Raw genomic sequence first — 25,745 nt, forward strand, 5'->3', positions numbered from 1 at the left:
CCATATTTATTTGAAAAACAAGAAGTATACTTTACATGAAATTACTACGCTAACTTTTAGGAGCGGAATGCTTGGGGTATAGGGGTATTGGGTGGGGTAGTGTTTTAATACCCAGGTATTTTTTTTCCTAGTTGGCAAAACATCCCTGAGTATTAATTTGTAAGTGGCTACTCCTTATTTATGTGAAAAACAAGAAGTATACTTTACTTGAAATTACTACGCTAACTTTTAGGAGCGGGATGCTTGGGGTATAGGGGTATTGGGTGGGGTAGTGTTTTAATACCCAGGAATTTTTTTTCCTAGTTGGCAAAACATCCCTGAGTATTAATTTGTAAGTGGCTACTCCTTATTCATGTGAAAAACAAGAAGTATACTTTACATGAAATTACTACGCTAACTTTTAGGAGCGGGATGCTTGGGGTATAGGGGTATTGAGTGGGGTAGTGTTTTAATACCCAGGTATTTTTTTTCCTAGTTGGAAAAAAATACCCGAGTATTAATTTGTGAGTGGCTACTCCATATTTATGTTAAATATAAAGAAGTATACTTTACAAGAAATTACTACACTAACTTTTAGGAGCGGGATGCTTGGGGTATAGGGGTATTGGGTGGGGTAGTGTTTTAATACTCCTGTATTAAATCCAAATGTTTTAAAAATGTTGTACAATCAATTAACATTATAAGCAATGGATCAATGCAATTATTAGTACCATCATGCACATTTTATATCTTTGCAAATCAAATATAAAATAGAATCTAAGATTAAATAATGAATTAAGAAAATAAATTAAGATATTGTTCAGTAAAAAAATGTATTTATTGAGTATATATTAAAATATTTTTCAGAAAAAGAGATCAATACATTTTTAATAATGCACAACAAATTTTTATTTTAAAACAAAAACATTAGTAAATATTTTCTTAATATGATATATTAATCCATTTGGGATTTAGTTTAATCGTTATAATAGTTCATTTTAATTTTATAGATACTTCGTAGTCAATAATTGTTTCACATTTGATTCTGTAGTCGGTGGTTCCTCTCAGCATGCAATGGCATGAAGACGGAGTCCGGTTATGTTTTGTTCTTTTTTTACCAAATACATTATAACATTTGGAAGGTACATTTACTGTAAGGAAAATCCATACGTTAATTTCAAATTCTGTGGTGAGTATCATTTTTAATTTTTAAGAACTACACTTTGATCCCCATGCAGGTTGCCATAATATACACACTTTGGAACAATTATTTTCTTACTAATAAATTGTTCAAGAAAGTTATTGTAGATGAACTCAGAAACATTCTTTTATTCATACCTAGCCTAACTTTGTTAATTTAAAAAAGAAATTTAAATAAAAGTGTTTCAAATTAAACATATTGATCCAAAATTGATGTGACGTCAGTTCAAAAAATATGTGCTAGTTGGTAAGATAGCAAAAGTAGTTTTTATTTGATATTTGGGTCAATTTTGAAAAATGTCAATTATAACTTTTGGGAGATGTGTAAAACAGGCGATCAATTCACATGTTAGAAATGAAGAATATATGCAATACTTTCAAGGTAGTCAGACGTTCCCATTAAAGGAAATTGTTGGAGTTTTGATTGAAGTCTTTCAGTCATCTCTCGGCTACGTCGTGTCACTCGAAGATTTAGCATACCTGAAAGTGACTGAGCCATCCTCATTTCTTGAAAACTTTGTTCTTTTTTTAAAATTTCTAAGAAATGATAAAAGTTTGGATGACTCCTACCTATGGATTTATTAAAAGAGTTATGCCATCCTTCGATGGAATTGTTCGTTTTTGCTCCTCCCTCTAAGCAAGTTAAGTAGCAGTTCCACCACTCAATGGGGAACCTTGGCTTCCTCCTGCTACTTGACCTGCTAAGATTGCCAATCCAGGTTCCCTCAAAATAATTTAAAAGAGGTGCCAATTTCTCTTCATTTGCTATAAAATAATCTGATTGTATAATTGCATTGTAGAAGTCATCTACAAAATCAGGAGGAACAAAACACAAAGCTGTTAGTTTTTTTAACTCGTATTGTAGTTTGCTGTCTGACATATAATCTTCGGCTAAGGATGTTTTCTGTATTTTTCTCCAATACGCCTGGGCAAAGTGAAAAAAAAAAACCTTGAATTTGGGTGTCTGGATATAGTTTACAAATAGTATTAATCATTTGTATCTCAAAATCAATTATTACTTTCCGAGGACTTTTGTTGAGAGTTTTGGTTTTTATAACTGATAAAAACTCAGTGTAAGTGGAAGATTGTCTGTCAGGCAGCAAACCAAATACTAAGGGGATAGTTGTGTGGTTAATATTGCCATGAATAGTATGAATTTGGTTAAAAGGATGGGGGGTAGATTTAAATGTGCCGTCCATCATCCAAATTTCTGTATTTTCAAGAGTGGCCAATTTACGTGTTGTAGAAAAGATTAGAAGACGTTTTTGAGGATTATCATTATCATGTAAAAGGAAAGTTTCATTAGTAAAAGTCACAGTTAGTTCTGGGGGGATGTTAATATCGGAGAAAGATAGTGGCCTTATTGCATGTGGATTGATGGCCTGTTTTGTTCTTTGAATCATGCGCCTTAAATTGGGGATTGTGGGCATATTACTGGCAACATGCATGGGGATGTATTGTGCAACTTCCCGTAAAACTGAGCCACAGGGTTCATTGGAGGTGGCTGCCAAAAATTGTATCTGCTGTAGATTTTCCCTTACTTCAATCTCCATTGCAGAGGCAGAGTGGCTATGCTCTGTGGACCTCTCCACTATGTCTCCCAGAGTAACCGCTCTGCCTTTGCAATGTGATGAGAAATATTCTACGCACCTCCAATGACTCCTGGGCTCAGTTAAACGATCCTTACAGTAAATGTAGCCACCAAATTTTAATAACCTGTTACCCCTCTTAGATTGAACGTAATTTGCTCGGCGACTTGAATTATCTGTTGATGATCCTTTAAATAGAAGAGGATGATAAATGAGTTTTCATTTTTTAAAAACTACTTGTGTTTTTCTGTACAGAAGATTTATGGTATCTAAATAAAATTACTAAAATCAAGATTTTTTCTGTTTTAGAATGGATTCAAGATTTAGTTTAAACAAATCAATAAAAACTGGATTCAGACACTTTAACACAACTGTTTCCACCCATAACCATAACCACACATGCATTATAACGCATGGGTGGTTACCACTAATAGCCTTTATCACGCATACATTTACTACAAGATACGTAGTAAAGGCATGTGTTTTAAAGGAAATTTAAAAAGGGGGGTTGGGGGGGTCTCCCCCCCCCCCCAAAAAAAAGTCTCTTTGTGATGCGTTTTATATATATATATATATATATATATAAAATAATAATATATCATGCCTGCGTTTTCAATGAAAATCATTGTAAAGATTTGGTTTTTAAGGTATTTTGTGGTAACAGTTATGCATGGTAATGGAATACGCGTTGTAACTCATGCGTGGTAAAAATTAAAAAAGGGGGTTTGGGGGGTTTCCCCCCCCCCCAAAAAAAGCTTACAAATCAGAAAGGGGGGTTGGGGGGGATTTCCCCCCCAAATAAAAGGCATGTGTTGAGACAGGATGCATAGTAACGTCATACAACAAATTATAATGTGCTACACTATTGACAGTTTTAATATCTGATTAAAAAAAGTTAATTATAGATTTGTTTTTCAGAAATGTTTTCGATTGTACCTGAGGCTTGCATTTCTTTGTTCTTCTGTGGTGAAGTTACGTTTGCAATAGTATTGCTGTATGTGTTGCTTTCCTTTGTATTCTCTTTTCCAGTCTGTTTGGTTTTCCAGGTCAATGTTGTAGACGTAGCTGCAATTACATGTGATAGAGCGCGCGAGGCCACCCGACCAATAGTTTTCGCCGTTTCCGGCTTCAGGGCCCATATACTTTCAAATCACCATATACATCGATCGGGTGACTTCACGAGCTCTACCAAGTTGATGTGTGTGTGTTCCCTGCTAATAATTTTCAGTGCACCCGACTTACCATCCACCGTTGCGGGTATCTAATGACCACAATGAATCAGGGAGCTAGCTGTAAAAGAAAGGCAGCAAAATGCAAACCCACACAATAACATTCAAATACTGTTTTAAATGACCACGGACAACTGGAAGTTTTTAAAATGTTTATCTAAATTCAATAACTTCTTGCATGAGGTACAGTAAAATAAGGCAATCAATAACCAAGGTAACGTAAATTATATAGGCATAAAGAAATAATGACAGGGTAATCATTCGAATGTAATATGAAATGCAGATGGAAAATACTATAAAATCTCAGAAATGTTTAAGCATGGACAGTTTATGCATGAATAACTATGGGAGGGTCTATAAAGAGTAACACGCTTCACTTAAGGTGAATGGGCCTTTGAACAATCTAGGCAATGAAGTTCTAGACCATATCATAAAATTACAGACTGCAATGCAAAATATAATTTCTAACCAGTGAGTAGACATAGGAACAAAACCTTATGGAAAAATATGTAATTGACTTTCAATAGTTGCGGAAAAGCATGGAAAATATAACATATGCAATGATGAACTTTATTAAAGCAAAAGTCAGAAATTCAGAAGGTGCAAGATTTAAAGAGTTTTCAGAGCAATATTTACCTAGAAAGGTGTGGAAACCAAACCCTGGCCACGGGTCAGTTAAGGACAGGAAACCCTCAAGGAAGGATACCCCTCAAAGGACAGCAGGTGCAGAACGGACACCCAGGACAGGACAGGATACCCTCGGAATAGGAATCAGGACAGGACCCTCAGGACAGGACAGCAAACCCTCAGGACAGGACCCTCTTCAGGACAGGACCGGAACCCACAGTTCGGAAGCAACGCCTGCGCTCCACCCGCTCTGCAGCTATCGATCAAGACCCCGATTGGGTCAGCGAACTCCCAGCTAAGTGCTTTGCCAGCACTATAAGGTTCAGTAGAACCTTAGTCTATGGTCAAATTCGGACAGAGTGCTTCGCAGCGCTCTGTATCTTCAGTCACCTATTGAGTGCGTTGGGTCAGTGACAGGTCAGCTAAACCAGACAAGTCGGACGGTTCACTAGGTGAACCCAGGGTAGATATACAGTTTGGGGTCAGTGTACCACCCCCCAATGTTGCAAAGTGTCAGAATCCTTCAATTTGGATTGGTCCTAAAGTAGGATTTGGGTAGCACACCAATCACGACATAGAGTCTCAAGCCTTCATTTGCATAATAGGGTACCGCCTAACTAGATTGGGGTTCTCATGAGAACTGGTGCAGAAATACAATGGCAACTTTAACATTGTTGCTCTGTGAGTACATGTGATTGGTTCAGCCGAGTTTTCGGGTCGTTCTCAGGAGCATCTTGCTCATCACTGCCAACTGGCTGAGTTCCATCATTCAAGGTCTGCTCTGGCTTGGCAGGTCGCGCAGGCGCAGAAGGACCTCCAAAATGGTTCTCGGCACAGACAAACCCCATTCCCCGCGGTACATAAAAAGTAAGCGAAAAACAAATTAATACATAATAATGTCATTATGAAAATACATCACAGGATTTGTACTTTTGACTCATCATCAAGAAATAAAACTATTGCATTAAAATGTTAGCTACATTGACACAGTCACAAGAGCAGTGGCACTTGCAGTACCACATGATAAGCACAGCTATGAATTACGCATGCGCACAACTTTCCCTCCACTTCTGCAGACGCGTCAGGACACGTGAGTGTGGCTGACGCATGCGCAGTAACTAAATACAAGCGGCGGCCATTTTAGGTGACTTGGGTAAATTATTTTAGTAAAACACATGTGCAAGCTTCACTATCTGTGTTCAAACTTAACATAAACGTTAGTAAAACATACATTTGTTACCTTATTACACATAAACGAGGTTCTTGACTTCGGCAAGCCGCAAAATATGCGAAGCTTTGCTTCATCAATCCCCTCTTTGATGATATTTTCTATCATCACAAATTATAATGGAACCAGATGCCAACTTTCTTTCACACTTTATAAAGTTCTATTTCTTCCAGCAACCGTTCTAACTTTTCTCTCTCAGTTTTAGTAGGGTGAGAAGTCTTCACCTTTTTGTATATCTGATCATTCACTTCCTCTAATTCAATCTCATCCACACTTCGTTTCACTCCTCTTGCATTTACCCCGTGCTTTTTTGTGCGCTTGCGGCATTTACAGCATAAGAAAATGGAAAGTATAATAAGACCTATAATACCAATTGGCATCAGAATTTTGAACAATAAGTTTTTACCTATGCTAGCAAGCCAATGACCTACATTTGAGAGACCATCTACCAGTCTCTTCCAGGCACTATCAACCTCGAGTGGTTTGAGTTCCTTTGCCAAATTAGTAATGTTTTTCACATATCTTTTGATCTGTACACTTTTATCCGGAATATAAGTGCAACAATGTTGCGCCTTCAACATCCGGCAGACTCCGCCCTCTTTCGCTAATAAGGTGTCAAGAGCAAGTCGATTCTGCAAAACCATTGATCTGATCGCAACCATTTCAGTATTGACCAGCAGAAATCCATGAGCTGTTTCAGTAGACAGCACATCTACTATAGTAGACAATTTGCAAATTCTGTGAGTGTTCAGAACCACTCCCACTCCAGGTATCAGTGCACTGAAAATACTACCCATAATTTCACCTATACTTTCTCTTTTACTACGCACTAAGCCATTAGTATCTTCATTGCTTCCAGCTTTCCCATTCACATGGTATATTTTCGGGAAGACAATGCCAAAGTAGCAGCTTCCATACCAGTGATCTGGCAATTTGAAATAAGCCTTGTCCCCACAAATATAATAAATTCCAGGAAACACAGGCTCTGACCCATTTTTGAAACCCCAACCTCCAATTACCTTGTAATTATGTTCGCATTCACTGGAACCAATGAAAACATTATTATAATAGCTAGTCTTCTCGCGGTGAAGACATAGCTTGCCTTTCTTTTCAAAATCCAGCAACAGAGCAGGACCCGCTCCACCAGATGAGGTGCCTTCCATGTTCTCTGCCCACTTTGGCTTTTTCTGACTTTCGTCATTAGCCTTCTTTTGAATTTTAATTCTTCTTTTCTCTGCCATGTTCAGGAACATTTTTTCCTGCTCACGCAAAGAACAAGTCAAGTTATCTCTGTGTGCGTCTGCTATGTCAATGTTACCTATAGTCAGAAAGTAGTCTCCCATATATCTTATGGTGTCACTTTTGGTATGTACAGGATTCAAGTTCCCACGTATAGGAAGTTCAGAAAAGATCACGTCATTGTTAGAGTAATAGTACTGTAACGGTCCCCTTTTGTAAAATAAACTAGCTAAAATGCTACAGGAGATTCCATATGTCAATGGCAGGTGATGGTATGTCACGCCTTCAGCCACAGAAGTAGGTAGCTTCATGCAGACATAGCAATCTTCAATTTCCATAGTCTCTACATAGTGTATTAATAAGTTTGCGAAAACATTTAAGTGTGTCTTGTTCTTAACTCCATGATAATGTAGTCCTCCCTCATCTGATGCTTCTAAGTTCTGTTTTGTTTGTCTCAGGGCTCTTTCATGTCGTGCTACACTCTGTGTTGTTAGCTCCTCACTGTCAGTATTTACAACTTCAGTAGGGACAATGTTAGTATCTTTACTTACAGCAAAGGGAATGAAAATTGTTAATCCTATCCAGATAACTATCAGTACTACTACACTACATATACACACCTTGCAACACGTCTTAAAACGGCTGCAACTAGGTCTACCATTCACTGTTGAATCAGACATTTTGGCTCAGAAGGAGTTTCTCGAACCCCTCTTTTTGGCTTTACACAACTAGCTTACTTCGTGCAAATTCACGGTGGTTCGTCTTCTTCTTCAGCTGAGTACCCAGGGACGGGCTCTCCGTCGCTCACGTCAGTTATATCAAGATCTTCAAGTTCTTCCAAAACCAGTGTCCATTCAGGAGACTTGTACTTTTTGTTTTGTCTTTTTATTCGTTCACTCCTTCTTTTGGAAGAGTCTTCTTCTTGCTCTGCTATCCGAGCACTTCTTCTTGCTTCTGCACGTTTTTCTTCCACTGTCTTTATCCTTAGTCTCAATCTTTTTACAAACCTAGGCTCAAGGTTGTTTCTTTTCTTTAGTCTCTTAGTCGGTACTTGGACTTCACTTTCTTCTCTTATTCTCTTGTTCTCTTTATCTTGTGGTAATTCTTCTCCACTTTCTTCTTCTACTTCCCCTATCTGGCTAGTTCCAGGGCTAGCATCAAATTCTTCTGCCTGGTTGCTAATCTGGCCTTGTTCAGGAATAATTTGCTTTTGGCTTTCGATTGTCTTTATTTCTGTGTCTATTTCCTGAACCCGTTCTTCTAACCCTCTCTGATCCTGTTCAAGCACTTCGATCTCTTGATTTTCTTCTGCTCGAACTATCACTCTATTTCTAGTCTCTCCTTTATCTGCATCAGGTGTTAGCGGTGGGGTATCGAACACCTGCTCTGTCCCTGTCTGACCTTCTCCTTCCTCAGTTTTGATGTGAATCTCAAGCGGCTGAGGTTCTTCGCCTGTGCCTTGCTTTTCCTGACTAGTCCACTCTCTACCTTCACTAAGTCGCTCTCTTGTTCTGATAGGATCTTCGGTCAGATCAATCATCGGTATCCATTCTTCTGGCCATATGCTTGGCAGCTCGTCTTCAGCTACTCCTGGCTCAGTTTCCTGGACCTCTTCAGCAGGCTGGATTCTTGGCAGTTCGTAGTCAACTACTCCTGGGCCAATGTCTGCTGTTCCTGCAACCTGACTGGTGCTGGGCTGCTCGTTGTCAGTTGCTTCTGGTCTGGCTCCTTCAGGGTCCTCTACTGGTTGCCCTTCTTCTTCAAATCCTCTGTCTGGTAATACCTTCTGGGTGTGTCCAGCGTGGATCCACTGGGGAACACCTGCGACCTTCACTGCAGTGGTTGTTACCAGGATTACTTGGCGTTTCTTTCCCCACCTTGGTGCCAGACAGCTTGATCGAGTGTGCTTCTTTATTTTGACCCAATCTCCTGGAACCAAGCTGTGGAGAGGAGTCGTTGGATTGAGGATGCCGTCGTCTCCAATCTGGCGAGAGATAGAACGCACTTGATCACCCAATCTTCTGCAGTATTCAAGCACCAAATCATCAGTAATATTCAACAGTTTGCTTCCTGGCACCCATGCTTGTCTCATCACTCTTCCCATAATGATTTCATGAGGACTTAGGCCTGTCTTGCGGTCAGGAACACTTCTCAGTCCCATCAGGACCAGGGGCAGGGCCTTCACCCAGGTCATGCCAGTAGCATTTGTCAGCTTTGCTAGTCTGTTTTTGATAGTTCCATTTACTTGTTCTACTATTCCAGAAGCCTCTGGGTGGTATGCACAATGCAATTTTTGCCTTATTCCGAAGGCCTTACATAATTCAGCCAGTATCTCATTCTGGAAATGTCCACCCTTATCTGATTCAATAATGTATGGTATGCCGAATCTAGGTATCAGTTCTTTTAGTAAACACTTCGCTACTGTCAGTGCGTCACTTTTGGGAGTAGGGTAAGCTTCTACCCATTTTGAAAATACACAAACAATGACAAGGACATATCGCTTTCCTTCACAACGGGGCATGGTGATGAAATCAATCTGTATTTTTATAAAGGGACCCCCTGATCTCCCAATCTTGCTCAGTTCAACCATTGTCCTCTTGCCTGGGTTCATCTGTTGACATGACAGGCACCTCTGGCAGAGGGACTCTGCTACCTTCCTGAACTTTTTACTGTACCAAGTCTGTTGAAATACCAGAATCATGGCATCCCTACCAATGTGTGATCCTTCGTGTATTAATCTTGCCATTGCGCCAAGCAAGTGTCGGGGTAACACAGGCATACCAGTTGGGCCCAAAATCACACCATCCACACGCCTCGGTCTACACCCATCCTCCTTCCATTTCTCTCTTTCTTGCCAAGGAGCCGATTCCTGCCACTCTCTCACTTCATCCCATGTAGGCACTTCTTCAAACACCTGAAGCTGGCAGCTGGTTCCTGGCCCCCCTCGTTTTGGATTTACAATATACCGATCTTTGGCACACCATTGGGCCACTCGATCAGCATAATCGTTTCCCAGTGATACTTTGTCCATGCTCTTTTTATGAGCAGCACATTTTACCACTGCCAGTTCTTTGGGCAACTGGATGGCCTCTAAAAGGTCATGAACAACCTTTGCATTCCGAATGGGAGTACCTGAGGAAGTCATGAATTCCCTCTGCAGCCACAATTGGCCAAAGTCATGCACAACTCCATAACAGTACTGACTGTCAGTATACACTGTTATGCGTAAGTCCTTCCCAATTTTGCAAGCTTTTATCATAGCTATTAATTCGGCTACTTGTGCAGACTTGATGTTATATAGGTAACCTGCTTCTTCAATTTTTGTGAAAGAGACTACTGCATAAGCAGCACTCAAGCCTCCGAGTTCATGTCTTAGACAGGAACCATCCACAAATAGTTCTTTATCATGTTCAGGCAATGGCACTTCTTTTATGTCTGGGCGTGGTTTAGTACTGAACTCTGTCAGGTCAATACAATCATGTTCATCATCATCCCCACCTTCTATTTCCAAGGGGTCGGGGAGTAAAGTGGCAGGGTTCAGAATACCGCACCTAACAATGCTTACATTTGCTGCACCCACAAGAATCCTCTCGTATTTAGTCAGCCGACTAGGGGTGAGATACTGTGTTTTAGTTCTGGTCAATAGAATTACCACTCCATGTGAAACATACACGGTCACAGGATGTCCCATGACGATGGACTCACTCTGTTCCAAACTTGCGCAGGTAGCAGCTACTGCTTTCAGACAGCCTGGTAACCCAGCAGCTACTGGGTCCAAAGTGGCAGAGAAATAGGCCACAGGCCTTCTGGTCGTGCCATGTTCTTGAGTCAGGACTGACAATGCACAATTATCGCGAGTGTCACAGAATAGGGCAAACTCTTTGGAATAATCTGGCATTCCCAACGCAGGGGCTGTACACAGACAATTTTTCAGTCTTGTGAAAGCCATTAGACTTTCATCGTCCCACTCTACAACATCTGGCATTCCTCTCGTGGTCATTTTTATCAAGGGCCTGGCTAAGGCTGCAAATCCCAGAATCCACTGCCTGCAGTACCCTAATACACCCAGGAACATTCTGACATCTTTTTGAGTACGGGGCAACTGCATCTTTTGAATTATTCTCACTCTTTCTGATGTGACCTTTCTGACACCCTTTTCTATTTGGTGTCCCAGATATTTCACTGATTTCGCACAGAACTGTAGTTTGTCAGGGGCCACTTTATGCCCTTTCTCACACAGATGATTTAAGAGGGCAATGGTGTCAACTACACAGTCCCTATGACTTTTAGACGCCAGTAGAAGGTCGTCTATGTACTGCACTAACACAGAGTTCCCAGGTAAGATCAAAGTCTCTAGACATTTTTTCAAGATCTGATTAAAGATAGAGGGGCTCTCTGTATACCCTTGAGGGACCCGGTTCCAACAATACACGTGACCTTCGAAGGCAAATGAGAAAAGAAATTTGCTGTCGGGGTGCAGGGGTATCGAAAAGAATGCATGACACAAATCAATCACAGTGAACCATTCAGCATCCCAAGGAATCTGGTACAATATCACTGCAGGGTTCGGGACAATAGGGCAGCAAGGAACTACAATTTTGTTAACCTTTCTCAGGTCCTGCACTACCCTATACTTGCCACTAGGCTTTTTGATGCCCATAATCGGTGAGTTGCATGGGCTGCTCATCACTTCCTGTATGATGTCTCCTTCTAATAATTTTTGTATTTCCAGAGTGACACCTGCTTTCACTTCAGCATTCATTCGGTAGGGCCTAGTGTTAGGATATACTGCATTGTCCTTGATGGCTATCTGTATGGGGTCCACATCTTTCATCAACCCCACATCTTTTCCAGTGAAATCCCACACCTCTGGCTTTACGGCTTCCTGGAGTTCTTGGGGCAAGTCCTGCAGGGTCAATCTTTTAATTTCTGAGTCAGGTCTAAGTAACAATAGTTTATAAATGCCATCTTCATCTGGGGTCTGTATTTCAACACCTTTTGGTGTGCAAAAGATGGTACAGTTCATTTTGCACAGCAAATCACGACCCAGTAGATTCACTGGACTGGTGTCACAGACGACAAATCTATGCATCTGTTTAAAATTTCCAATTGAAATCTCCATTGGTTCGGTAACAGGAGTACTAATCAATTGATTAGATACACCCACTACTTGGATATTTTCTCCCGAGAGGGGTAGGTTTGGAACGTCCACTGTTCTTACAGTAGAACGGGTAGCGCCAGTGTCCAACAGAAAAGTGACATCATTTCCGTCAACCTTTCCTTCAATATATGGTCCAGACTGGTCTACCGGCAAGGAAGCGCCAAGTACGCACTCCTCGTCCTCCCCTCTCAGGCCCCGTCAGTCCTGATCATTACAAAGGAAGGTATCATTTAGCAGATACTGCGAAGTTGCTGTATTTCTGTTCTCCCCGCTTTCCCAAACCTCTATCTCTTCATCTTCTGCCTGTCTTCCCCTGTATACCTGCTTGGGTGCTCGAGGCACCTGGACTGTTTTTACCTGGGGTTGAGTCTTTCTTGGTCTTTCTTTCTGCGTCTGTGGAGTTAAATCAGGAGTTTTTTCATTAGCATCTACTAATTGGGGACACTCGTTTCGCCAGTGTCCAATTTCGCCGCACTGATGGCAGGGAAATTTCTTCATAGCCTCTTCCCTGCTAAATTTGGGCCGGGGCTTTCCTCCACCCCCTCCCCCAGGACTTTTGTTCTCAGCATTCTTAACCATGTTACTCAATTGTTTTTCCTGCTGTTCTGCGAGCTTCACCTGAGCCCACATCACCTTTTCCTTAAGGGCCTTTTTCTTCTCTGCCATCTCGTCCTCGCAGTACTTAGCGTACCGCAGGACCTCATCCATTTTCTTAGTATGCCAACAGATTTTATTATCTTTTATCCACTGACAAATTTCAGGTCTTAAACCATTTACAAACCTGTAAATAAAGTGCGTCATGTCCTTCAAATCGATGTTATCAATACCACTGTATGTTTTAAATACCTGCAATAACCTCTCATAGAAGGAGTGCACTGTCTCGTCCCTTTCCTGAGTTGTTCTATCTATTTTTGTCCAATCAGTTTCCTTTGCGGGCACCTTTTCTTTCAAATGCTGAATTACCTGCTCATATTTTCGCATGACATCCTTTGATGGCTCCCCAGTTTCCTTGTTTCTGGGATACTCCTCACTGGGCCAGTCTATGGCTATTTTACACTGGGTCCATAAATCTACTGGAACCACAATGTCGAAAAACCCATCCAGGTCTTTCCACAGACATTTCTGTACCTTCACGAACCTCTCCACCTGCCTGTACCAGTCAACTGGTTTCTCTCGTAATTTTGGAAAATCGTTCGTGAAGGACACAATATCCTGCCTAGACCAGGGGACATGCACATATTTCCCTCCTGGAACTTCGCGCATGGGGCATAACTGCTCAGGTTTTTCTACCTCCCTTAAAGCAAACTCAGGAGTCACTTGTCGGGAGCGAACCTCTTCCCTCTTTTTCGCCCACCTGCTTCTCCATCTTTCCACATCTCCCCATTTCTGCAGTACCCCCATTAATTCTTTAATCTGTAACTTCTTCCCTGCCACATTCAGGTGTTCTATATCTTTGTCTGAGAAGTCTGCTCTGTACGGTTTCTGTAAGGGCTTGGATTTTGAGATATCTACCCCCATACTAACTGCTGTTTCGGTCAGTTTTTCGTGGAGTACTCTGGTGTTCCTTGTAAAGCTTTTACATATGAACGACAATTCTTCTTCAGAGTAGGTATTCAATCGATCCAACCCCACATTTCCTGCCATCAATTCTTCTATTTCGACCCTCAGCTTGTAGAGGTCTAAAGGTTTTGTTTGCGGAGTCTGCTTCTCTAATTCACGACTCCAACTCTCAATTTCATCCGGAGTTACCAGAGAGACATTCCTAGTACCTGTTGCTGTCTCTAATTTAATTTCTTTTGTATTAAAAGGGTTATGCCTCTGCTGTATTCCCTTTCCAGTCTGTTTGTTTGGCAATTCCAAGAACGCAACTTCAGACTCGCACTCACTGGACTGATCATCTATGATGATCGGTTCCTGTCTCGGGGTTGCCATGACTGGGGTCATAACTGGAGTAATCGGATTTCCCTGACCATTTCCGTATAACGGGACCACCGGTCCAATAGTTACTGGAATAGTCAATGCCTCAGGACTGGTATTTAACTGGGAAATTTTCTGAATTATTTCTGTCCTTTGTCTAGCTAGAGCCTCTTGTTCCTTTTCCACTAGTACCCTTCTTAAAGTTGTGTCATGTAATATCTGTGGGGTCAACGGAGGAGTAAAACTCGGGGCAGTAGGATGCGTTTCACTTGGTCCTCCCCCATAATTTGGTTTCGGGAATAAAGTTCCAGTATTAAAGGACCTGCGCTCTTCCCCATATGGAGGTTGAACAAAAGGCAGTCCTGAATTCGATGGTTTCTCTTCGCTTTCATACAAGGGTCTGGGAAAAAAGATTTTCGTACGTGAATATTTTTCTTCCTGGCTCGCGGGCACTTTGGGATATATATCCCTTGTTTCCGCCGGTTCGGGTTTTTCAGGATAGGGCAATACTTGACCACCCCCTCCCAGTCCCAGGGACCTGTCTTCTTCCTTTAGGAAGTGGCGTCGGGGAACATCTCCTACACTGGAAGGTCGGGTTCCCTCATTGTAAGGTGGCGGACTTCTGGTACAGATGTCATCTATTAGTTCATCATCTGATTCCCCCAGGGCCCCCCAATGCTTACATTTTTCAGTACTTTTCTCACCCGCTCCAATGTTATGACATGCCGGCATCATGGGAAACAGACCCTCAACAATCATGCTCTGCCTCCACTGTTTCATCCTTTTATCCCTGGACTCCTGTTTCTGCCTGGGGTACCACTTGGTCAAACCCTTGTCCATTCGGGGTCTTTCTCTTTCAAAAGCCTCAATCTCCCATTCCTCTAATGCCTCATACTGCGTTAGTCTCGGTCTGGGATGCAATTCGTTCATCCGAGTCCTTAAATTAAATAGGATCCTACCATTGAAAGTACCATCTAACGGAAAAGCCAATACTCCGCCATCTTTTGTGTATTTCACCCAATTCTCCAACCACACACAGGTATTGTACCCTCGGTCAAACATCATGAATGAGGCAGGACTATTAGGTGGTGGGACAAGAACACCTTCCCTAGATTTAATCGGTTTGTCCGTTTTAAAATAATTTTTCACCTTACTTATAAGGGACATTTTTCTTTTCGTTCCGTACATAATATCGTATCTATTAGTCTTCCACTGATCCCTTTCAAACCCTAGGTGCCTTGGATCAGGTCGAGTTCCTGTAGTCTGCGAGTGCCACATACGACTTCTGCGCTAAACTTTGTTTACAAACTACCTCCAATCAGAACGCGCTTCAGAAATTCGTGTAACCAATGGGTGCGCGATACTAAATAAGCTCCGCCAATGGGTGCGCGGCCCCTTCGTGAGACAGTTCCCACGCTCCGGCGCTCACCCCTCCTTTACAATTCCAGCTCCGCTACCCGCCCGCTGCTTCTACCAATCCCAGCGCGGCACAGAGTGACGTCAGAGGCGCTTCGCGACTGACTCCCTCCCTTCACAAGGTAACGGAAACTTTCTTTCTTTTAAAGTGCTCAGTGCTTGGTTATTTTACAACAAATACACATTCGCCACAGTGCTCAAGTGTCTAGACAGAGAAAGAATTGTTTTACTGCAAGTAAACTACTTCCATTTACTTTTCACTCGCTGCGGGCAGATCTCTTCCACCTACCCTTCACTCTAGCCTCGGTGAACCTGTTATTCCCCTAAACTCATCCACTTCTTTCCGGGATATATTCCGAGTTTTAAGGTTTCTCAGCGGACCCCTCTGCTTTCACGCTAGCTCCGAGGAACCTGCTACTCTTCCGATGTGACCCTTACTAGGTTACGCCACTATGGGAATTTTGCCAATGAACCCCGTTACTGTCATTTATTCACACATGTATTCAGAAAACCCTAGTTAGTGCTTCCCGGTTATCCTAACCTGCACCTAACTTTCCTCGAACCTGTGACCTCAGGACAATGGATTCTATTCACCACTTGCCCTTTCAATTCCCCGGGGAGTTCGGACAACATGAAACTAAACGATTGACAAATGCATGGATTAGTACATATAACAATATAAGAACAAGAATAATAAAAATGCAAAAATTCATGAGTTTCAGCAGCGTATTCACAAGAGAATGATCAGGTCTCTTAGAACAGCCGCTCTTCTAGCAGCATCAATATAATAGCAGCTTCCGACTCAACTTAGTCCAACTAATCCCTGCCTTACTCTCAACTAGTCCCTAACCATCCTCTAGCTACCAGAAAACTGATAGAGCGCGCGAGGCCACCCGACCAATAGTTTTCGCCGTTTCCGGCTTCAGGGCCCATATACTTTCAAATCACCATATACATCGATCGGGTGACTTCACGAGCTCTACCAAGTTGATGTGTGTGTGTTCCCTGCTAATAATTTTCAGTGCACCCGACTTACCATCCACCGATGCGGGTATCTAATGACCACAATGAATCAGGGAGCTAGCTGTAAAAGAAAGGCAGCAAAATGCAAACCCACACAATAACATTCAAATACTGTTTTAAATGACCACGGACAACTGGAAGTTTTTAAAATGTTTATCTAAATTCAATAACTTCTTGCATGAGGTACAGTAAAATAAGGCAATCAATAACCAAGGTAACGTAAATTATATAGGCATAAAGAAATAATGACAGGGTAATCATTCGAATGTAATATGAAATGCAGATGGAAAATACTATAAAATCTCAGAAATGTTTAAGCATGGACAGTTTATGCATGAATAACTATGGGAGGGTCTATAAAGAGTAACACGCTTCACTTAAGGTGAATGGGCCTTTGAACAATCTAGGCAATGAAGTTCTAGACCATATCATAAAATTACAGACTGCAATGCAAAATATAATTTCTAACCAGTGAGTAGACATAGGAACAAAACCTTATGGAAAAATATGTAATTGACTTTCAATAGTTGCGGAAAAGCATGGAAAATATAACATATGCAATGATGAACTTTATTAAAGCAAAAGTCAGAAATTCAGAAGGTGCAAGATTTAAAGAGTTTTCAGAGCAATATTTACCTAGAAAGGTGTGGAAACCAAACCCTGGCCACGGGTCAGTTAAGGACAGGAAACCCTCAAGGAAGGATACCCCTCAAAGGACAGCAGGTGCAGAACGGACACCCAGGACAGGACAGGATACCCTCGGAATAGGAATCAGGACAGGACCCTCAGGACAGGACAGCAAACCCTCAGGACAGGACCCTCTTCAGGACAGGACCGGAACCCACAGTTCGGAAGCAACGCCTGCGCTCCACCCGCTCTGCAGCTATCGATCAAGACCCCGATTGGGTCAGCGAACTCCCAGCTAAGTGCTTTGCCAGCACTATAAGGTTCAGTAGAACCTTAGTCTATGGTCAAATTCGGACAGAGTGCTTCGCAGCGCTCTGTATCTTCAGTCACCTATTGAGTGCGTTGGGTCAGTGACAGGTCAGCTAAACCAGACAAGTCGGACGGTTCACTAGGTGAACCCAGGGTAGATATACAGTTTGGGGTCAGTGTACCACCCCCCAATGTTGCAAAGTGTCAGAATCCTTCAATTTGGATTGGTCCTAAGGTAGGATTTGGGTAGCACACCAATCACGACATAGAGTCTCAAGCCTTCATTTGCATAATAGGGTACCGCCTAACTAGATTGGGGTTCTCATGAGAACTGGTGCAGAAATACAATGGCAACTTTAACATTGTTGCTCTGTGAGTACATGTGATTGGTTCAGCCGAGTTTTCGGGTCGTTCTCAGGAGCATCTTGCTCATCACTGCCAACTGGCTGAGTTCCATCATTCAAGGTCTGCTCTGGCTTGGCAGGTCGCGCAGGCGCAGAAGGACCTCCAAAATGGTTCTCGGCACAGACAAACCCCATTCCCCGCGGTACATAAAAAGTAAGCGAAAAACAAATTAATACATAATAATGTCATTATGAAAATACATCACAGGATTTGTACTTTTGACTCATCATCAAGAAATAAAACTATTGCATTAAAATGTTAGCTACATTGACACAGTCACAAGAGCAGTGGCACGAGCAGTACCACATGATAAGCACAGCTATGAATTACGCATGCGCACAACTTTCCCTCCACTTCTGCAGACGCGTCAGGACACGTGAGTGTGGCTGACGCATGCGCAGTAACTAAATACAAGCGGCGGCCATTTTAGGTGACTTGGGTAAATTATTTTAGTAAAACACATGTGCAAGCTTCACTATCTGTGTTCAAACTTAACATAAACGTTAGTAAAACATACATTTGTTACCTTATTACACATAAACGAGGTTCTTGACTTCGGCAAGCCGCAAAATATGCGAAGCTTTGCTTCATCACATGTATCAATAATAGGATTAGAATAGTTAACATAAAATTATTGGTTAATCTGCAAATTTTAAATTGTTTTTTTAAGTTTGTTTAACTGTTTCATTATTTTCTAATATTACTATAAAAATCCTTAATTTTAAAAAAACGGAGTAAGATGGTTGTTTTATTAGAGGTTTAATTAAAAAGATAAGGTAAATTAAAAGGTTGTTTAATTTATACCTGAATATTGGATGTTTTGTTCTTTCGTGCAACAGATGTTGTAAGCTGTTCTTCCTTTTTCTAGTTTATGGTTTGATGTTAATGGTTCTCTTTGCGATATCTGGTTAGAAAAACAAAGACATAGCATATTTTAAACAATTATTATTTAGACATTTTACACTTCTCTGTTGTATCTTTCTTAGTAAAGTTATTATATGTTGACAAAGATCTTCTCTGAGGTAAGTACCTAACAGAGTAAGAATACTAAATCTAGCTCCCAGACACCGTCCAACACCTATCCTCAGGTAAGTACCCGTCGCAGTATGAATAGTAAATCTACCCCCATTCACCTACCTACTCCTTCCCAGAGGTAAGTAACCGATGGAGTTTGAATAGTAAATCTGGCGCAAAGATGCTAACAAACACCATCACATCTACCATGAGGTAAGTACCCAGCGGAGTATGAATAGTAAATCAGGCCCCCAAACACTGACCAACACCTTCCCTGAGGTATGTAACCAGTGGTGTATGGATTGTTAATCTGGCTCTTCAACACTAACCAGCATCTTCTTTAATTTAAGTATCCTGCGGAGTTAGATTTGTAAAACTTGACCCCAGACTCAGCCTAACACTCTCCCTGGTGTAAGTTTTCAACAGTGTAAAAATTAAAAAAAAACGTGCTCTCAGAAAACCGAGTTAGATTGTTGAACCAGTATTGGTTTTAAAAATACAAAAGACAAATTAAAAGGTTCTTTCATTTATACCTGAAATTTGGATGTATTCATGCAACTGATGTTTTAAGTTGATCTTCCTTTTTCCAGTTTATGTATTGACGGTAATGGAGATATCTGTTTTAAAAAACAAAGACATAGGGGTCGATTCCGATCCGGTAAAATCCCCGTCCGTACGATTCGTATCCGGAGCCGTTTCCGTACGACTCGTACGGACGCCGTACGACCGGACGATTCCGATCCCGATCGTCCGACCCGGGCGCGATTCGTACGGTACACGTCGATACGTACGGAAAAGCGCACGATCACCTACACACCGTACGGCGCGTACCCCCCATGATCGCAGGGGTACGCGCCGTACCCCTGTGATCATGCGGGGTACCTGCCGTACACCCACCATACATGGGGTACGGTGCGTACCCCATGTACGCTGGGTGTACGGCACGTACCCCGCATGATCACAGGGGTACGGCGCGTACCCCTGCGATCATGGGGGGTACGTGCCGTACCCGGGGGGCGTTCCGTACCTGTTTCGGCGCGAACTCTGCGTTTACGACTGTTTTCGGCTCCCGTAGGAAAAGGATTGTACGGTGCGTACCCGACACGAATCGTACTTGCTGGGTCGTAAAAACCAGCCGCGAACAGTAGTGATGTTGTGTGCAGCGGGTTCCGAGTGAGACTCGTACGGAGATTTGAGTCGTACGGAGTCCTGTACGACTCGTACGGAGTTCGGCTCCTGGTACGGATCGTACTTCGTCGTACGTACGGGACGTTTACGGGTACGATTCGTACGGGGAAAAAACGCTCCGTACGACGATTCGGAGCGCATTTTACCGGATCGGAATCGACCCCATAGTATATTTTACAATTTAGAAATATTACATTTATTTGTTGTAACGTATTTTGAAAATTTAATATGTATCAACAAACACCTTCCATAAGTTAATTATTCAGCATAATAAGACTACTTAATCTGGTCCACATACTCTGTCCAACATCTACCCAAATGAAAGCACTCAGCTGTCTAAAAATAGTAAAACGTGTCCCCAGTTAATACCCAACATCCTCCCTGAGGTAAGTTTGAAGCAGAGTAAGAATTGGAAAATGTGCTCTGAAAAAACAGTTACATCATTGCACCAGTATAACTTTTAAAATGAGATAAGGCAAATTAATAAGTTGATTTAGTTGGTTGTATTTTTCTTTCATGCAACTGATCTCTTAAGATGTTCTTCCTTTTACCAGATTTTTGATTGACGGTAATGGTTCTTTATCTGATTTCTTGTTAGAAAAATAAAGACCTAGCATATTTTAAAATTGTAAATTAGAAATATTACATTTCTTTGTTGTAAGTACCAACTAAGAATAGTACTAAGAATAGAAAATCTGGCACCAAGACACCGACCAACACACCTATCTTGAGGTAAGTACCCAGCGGAGGAAGATTTGTAATTCATGCATACAGACTCCGACCAAAACCTTCCCTCTGGTAAGTACCTAGCGGAGTAAGAATACTTTGGGGCCTATTACGATTGCAGATTTCCCGCATCCTCCGGGCCTAGAAGCAGAAACTACACTATACGGCATGTCTCACCCAGGATACCATATTAGCATATATACAACCTTTAAAAATGCTGCTGCTCTGACTTTGAGCCGTATGTTAAACGCACGCAATCGAGCTGGGAACAGATAAAGGCCGCTATTAATATGCTTGCCTTGCACATAGAATTAGAGTTGACACATGCTCTATAAAGAAGCAAGGGCTGCTCACCGTTTCTAGCTTAGCTGTCTACAGCTTCCACAAGTGCAGAACAAAGCAATGATGTCACATACATCAATTACGTAAAAATTAAATATGCATTTAATTTTAAGTGCGCTAAAATATTACGTTTTAACGTATTACTTACCTGTCAGCCGCACGCCTTTCACCAGCAGCCCTTACTTCGACCAACCAAAGAAACAAGTGTGAAAACACTTCACACAAAATAAAAGAAGGACTTCTTTTTAGACGTACACGTATAACGTAGGATGACCGGAGTGTAACACGCAGAACGTAGGATGACTTGCGTTCAAACGGGTTCAAATGGTGACTAAAAGTGTATTTTAAAATGCTTTTTTGTTAATAACAATTGACCTTCTTCGTCGAATTTTTCTTCCATCTTGCTTGGGGACACGTTTTTAGAGAGTCAGTGAAAGTGAGAAAAGACAAACGCTGTCACTACGCAACGCATATTTTTTAACCTATTAGTATCATTGTGTTTATTTCAGTGTCATTTGTGCTTGATGGACTTTGGGTGCTTCATTACGTTATATGCGTGGTATAATCCTTCGTTGTAAATTCCAGCGTGGTAAAGCCACTTGTGAAGTAAAATTCGCGTGGTAAAGCCATGCGTGGTAATTGTAAGCGTGGTATAATCATATATTCGGCTGTGATACCTGTTACTAATACATAAAGGGCGTTTTCTGGGGGCATTAGTTTAGGTAAGAGGGGTTATGCTTCCTGTGCAGAAACCTTTTGGGTAACTTGCTGATGTCAACTACCATCCCAGTCAGATAGCTCAAGAGGTTAATTAAATGATGAATATTTATTAATTGGTTTGTTACATTTGTAATGTTTGATATGGTTATTTGTTTACATGTTTTATCATTTTATAATTTATTTTTGGGAGAAGTGTAGTATGTTGGAGGAAGTGGCATTTACAGTTTTTTTTTACTATAGTTAGATTATAGTTTAATACAAAGTAAGATATTTTTATCATAACATGTTACATTAATTTGTTTTGTGTTTGATTTGTCGGAGTGTGGTTGAAGGGTGCTGTTTACTTTAAATAGAAATTATCTAGTTTATTTAATTATTTAATGTTCTGTTATGATAGATTTGTTAAGTTACAAAAAACTATTCATTAAAAATGATATAGCATTTTAAAAAAATTTTTTAACCCGTTCGGTGCGCCGAAGAGCCCTCGGCCGTCCGACATGACAGTGGGCGTGTGCAGAGGACGCCGGGGGCCGTCCCTAACATGCCAACTCATTAAATCACCCACACCACGGCAGAATCTTCGCCGCATTTAACGGGTTAAATTGATGAAACAATCAATCTGTTCTCTTTGATGTGAACTTTTACTGTTGTAAAGCCCTCTGATACCTTCGGGTCTAGCTAGCGTTATATAAACCTCTCGAATAAATAAATGTATGGACAGCAAAGACTTTGTGTAGTCTGGGAGTTACGTATTTCCATATCCGCGATATAGGTTAAAAAGTTACATTACCTTCTGTAAGGACCACTCAACCCTGCAAACTGCACATTCCTGTCCCTGTAGGATAGCTGCAGATCTGCTTGTAAAATGCAGGTAATGAGTTTCAGTCCCAGTAAGCTATCTCGGAGACTTATCTCAATGGAGAGATAATACCTCTTAGCTGCATATAACAAGTTTGAATAAAAAAAAGTAATATGCTTACATATGCTCCATCTATTCTGAGATTATTGGAGACAGTGGCCAGTGTTTCAGGTTAGAAAAGAAAATAGTAGTTTCAACCTCGGTGATAAGTGCAGGAAATGTAGGGAATCGCCTTGGGCCCTGGTTCCGGCTTCTGTTTCGGAGTCATTTCTGGGGTCCCACCTACCCAGTGAAATATGCTGAATGTGTCCTGGTGTAATTTTCAGGCACCTCCATACAATTCAGCAGTGCCGCCCCGTTGACTGCCTTCTGAGCAGCAGCATGCAGTCGGCACGGGGATTTTGCTATTTTCACTTCCAGCAGAGTTAAAAACAAAGGCATGATTTAAAGGACCATCAGCTCTTCTTTTGTTCAAGTATGATAGTGGCTGGGAGCTGTCTGGAGCATAATACCTCGTCCCTAATCCAAAGGAAGAAAACAAAGACACACAGTTTATCACTTCTCTAGTACTTTGGCGAAACTATCATTTCGAGGCATTTTTAACTTTTTAGGTTTCGACCTGGTGAGGGCACGAAGTGCCCCTCCCAGATCGAAAACTTTTGTCTTCAGTATGGATGTCGGCACCGCCTCTGCCTCTCATTGGCTAGCTCCATAAATGGAGGCTAGCCATTGGGAGACAGAGGCTGTCAATCGCGCTTTCTCTTGAAAACGCGATTCGGGGGCGTTTCTGGTGCTTTTTTTAAGCCCCGCCCCTTTGTCCCGGGCCGCGCTGCGATTGGCTGCCGGCCCGGGACACCCCCGTGATGTCATTCCCGGGCCGCGCTGTGATTGGCTGCCGGCCCGGGACACCCCCGTGACGTCAGCCAATCACAGCGCGGCCCGGGACCTGACTTGTTCTTTGATGCCGGCAAAAAGTGTGGGTATTTCCTTTTCAATCTGACCACCCTTTGACTTAGTTCCGGCAGCAGAGGCAGGTTCCTGGACTTGATACGAGGCAGAATTGTTATTGCCACTTTGTACCGTCTTTCCCCTCACCTGTGCAGCCACTCCAGAGTTTTCCACCGCCTCTGCCGTTCCCTCCTCATGTCCGCGGGGATTGCCGCGAGAGCCCTTCGGCGGCATCCCAGCAGAACACTAAGGTTTTGCAGGACAATCAAGAAACGGCCTCCAGGTGCGCCGCGAGCTCAGCAAGAGCAACGCCCAGAGACTACGCCGAGTCCGCACCCGCTCCGCTGCAGAGAAACACAGCGGTATCCACAACGGCATCAGAGTCCAATAATCCGTTCAGCAAAACGGCCACCAGGTAAGGTCCGCGTTTAGAAAATGCCGGCAGCAGCAACAGAATTCCACTCCTCCACTCCATCCGAGGACTCACGAACAGGGTCTGGCAAGAGAGGTCTGCTCAAGCGTCCACAGCGTTCGCCATCTTGCCTCGAGACTCTCGCCATCTTGCCTCGAGAGATTCCTTTTTTTATTTTATTTTTTTATGCATTTTTTTTTTAGTAGGATAAAAAAGCAGTCCATACAAAAGTCAGAACAAAGAGAAACCGAATATTAATTTGACATTCATCAAGCAAAAAATATCTCTAAGCACATCTCCAATAACAATAAGACAGTGCAAAGTGCAAAATACTATTATAACAATTCATATTTACAAATCAAAACAAATAAGTATCAGGTTTAAATAAATCTAGGATAATCTTTTTCTCAATAGAAGAATATAAAGCTAGTGTAAAATACACAACAGAAAGTGCAAATTCCAAGATACCACTTTTGGCAATTCATCATAATCTGATATCTTAACATTTAATTCGTGGTTAAAAGAAAAAATTGAATTCTAGATTTCCAACAATTGTATGTTGTAACAGATAGCACTAACTGTGGGATAAAAAATGAGTGCAGCTGGCCTTAGAAGAAATCTACATACAGGACATAACAGTCACATAGAGCTAGCCTACGAAGTAAAATTATCTAAATCCATTTTTTAGCTCAGTAGTAAACTTGATCTCTACATGGCATCTATAAAACGGAAAGGATGTCAATCTTAAACATCATTTACTTGCTGGAAATAACAGAGAGAAATCTCACCAGACTCCCTTAATTCTACACATTGGCCTCATGCGTTTAGCATATGCCTCCTCAAAAGCATATGTCCTGGACATCTTACTAAACCATTGCTGTACTCATGGTTTCCTATCTGATTTCCCGCCCCCCCTCCCGCTGTCTGTGTCTCCGGCCCCACTTGTAAATGCTTGTTAGGAAGTCGTGCTCCTCGTGGCTGACACCAAGCGCTCCTCTTATCTAGAAATTCCAGTCTTGAAAGGCCTACTTAGTTAGCGCAGCTCGCGGAAGGCTGCATGTGGTGGTGGGGGTGGGCGGGTGGTGTGTGTAAAAAGCTTCATTTAAACCTAGAGAAAACACAAACTCGTTTTGTTTTAGAGAAGTTGTGTTTGTCTCTGTTTAAGGATGTTTCGACTGTGTTCCCTGAAATCACCATGTTAGCTCTGCGAACTCCGGCGGGCAGTGTCTGTGCCAAAGGCTGTAAATCACGTCGAGGTGGCTGCAGGCAAGGTGTCTCTGATTATGTGGTGCATGGCATCATTTTAGAGCAGTCTGTACGTTCATCCCACGTGGCGTGCTGCAGGGTGGTAAGGAAAGGACAGACTCTGGGCCTAAGAAGTTAAATCGTATAATTAATGTAACACGTAAAATGGGACTTGCGTTATGAATATGCCTGTTTGCTGTGACTGTGCGCCCTGATGTCAGTGGGGTGTCGAAGTGTGTGTCCGTAGAGGTGGGGGCACGGGGGGCGGGACTGGTATTTCCTCTTGGTTTAATGAGTGAGTGACGCAGTTACCGCAGATCTGCTCTCTTTCAAGGCAGTGTC

General features: G+C 42.0%; 1 protein-coding gene and 1 pseudogene across 3 annotated transcripts in view; one reads left to right on the top strand and one right to left on the bottom strand.

The window, feature by feature from the left end:
* The window catches only part of SLC49A3 (solute carrier family 49 member 3), a 484,926-nt gene that overhangs the window by 275,943 nt on the left and 183,238 nt on the right, over positions 1 to 25,745 (top strand). The gene's annotated exons all lie outside the window — the stretch shown is intronic.
* LOC144819142 (uncharacterized) lies at positions 1,529 to 24,306 on the bottom strand (annotated as a pseudogene).

The sequence above is a fragment of the Lissotriton helveticus genome, chromosome 2_1, assembly GCF_964261635.1.
Source record: "Lissotriton helveticus chromosome 2_1, aLisHel1.1, whole genome shotgun sequence".
NCBI lineage: Eukaryota > Metazoa > Chordata > Amphibia > Caudata > Salamandridae > Lissotriton > Lissotriton helveticus.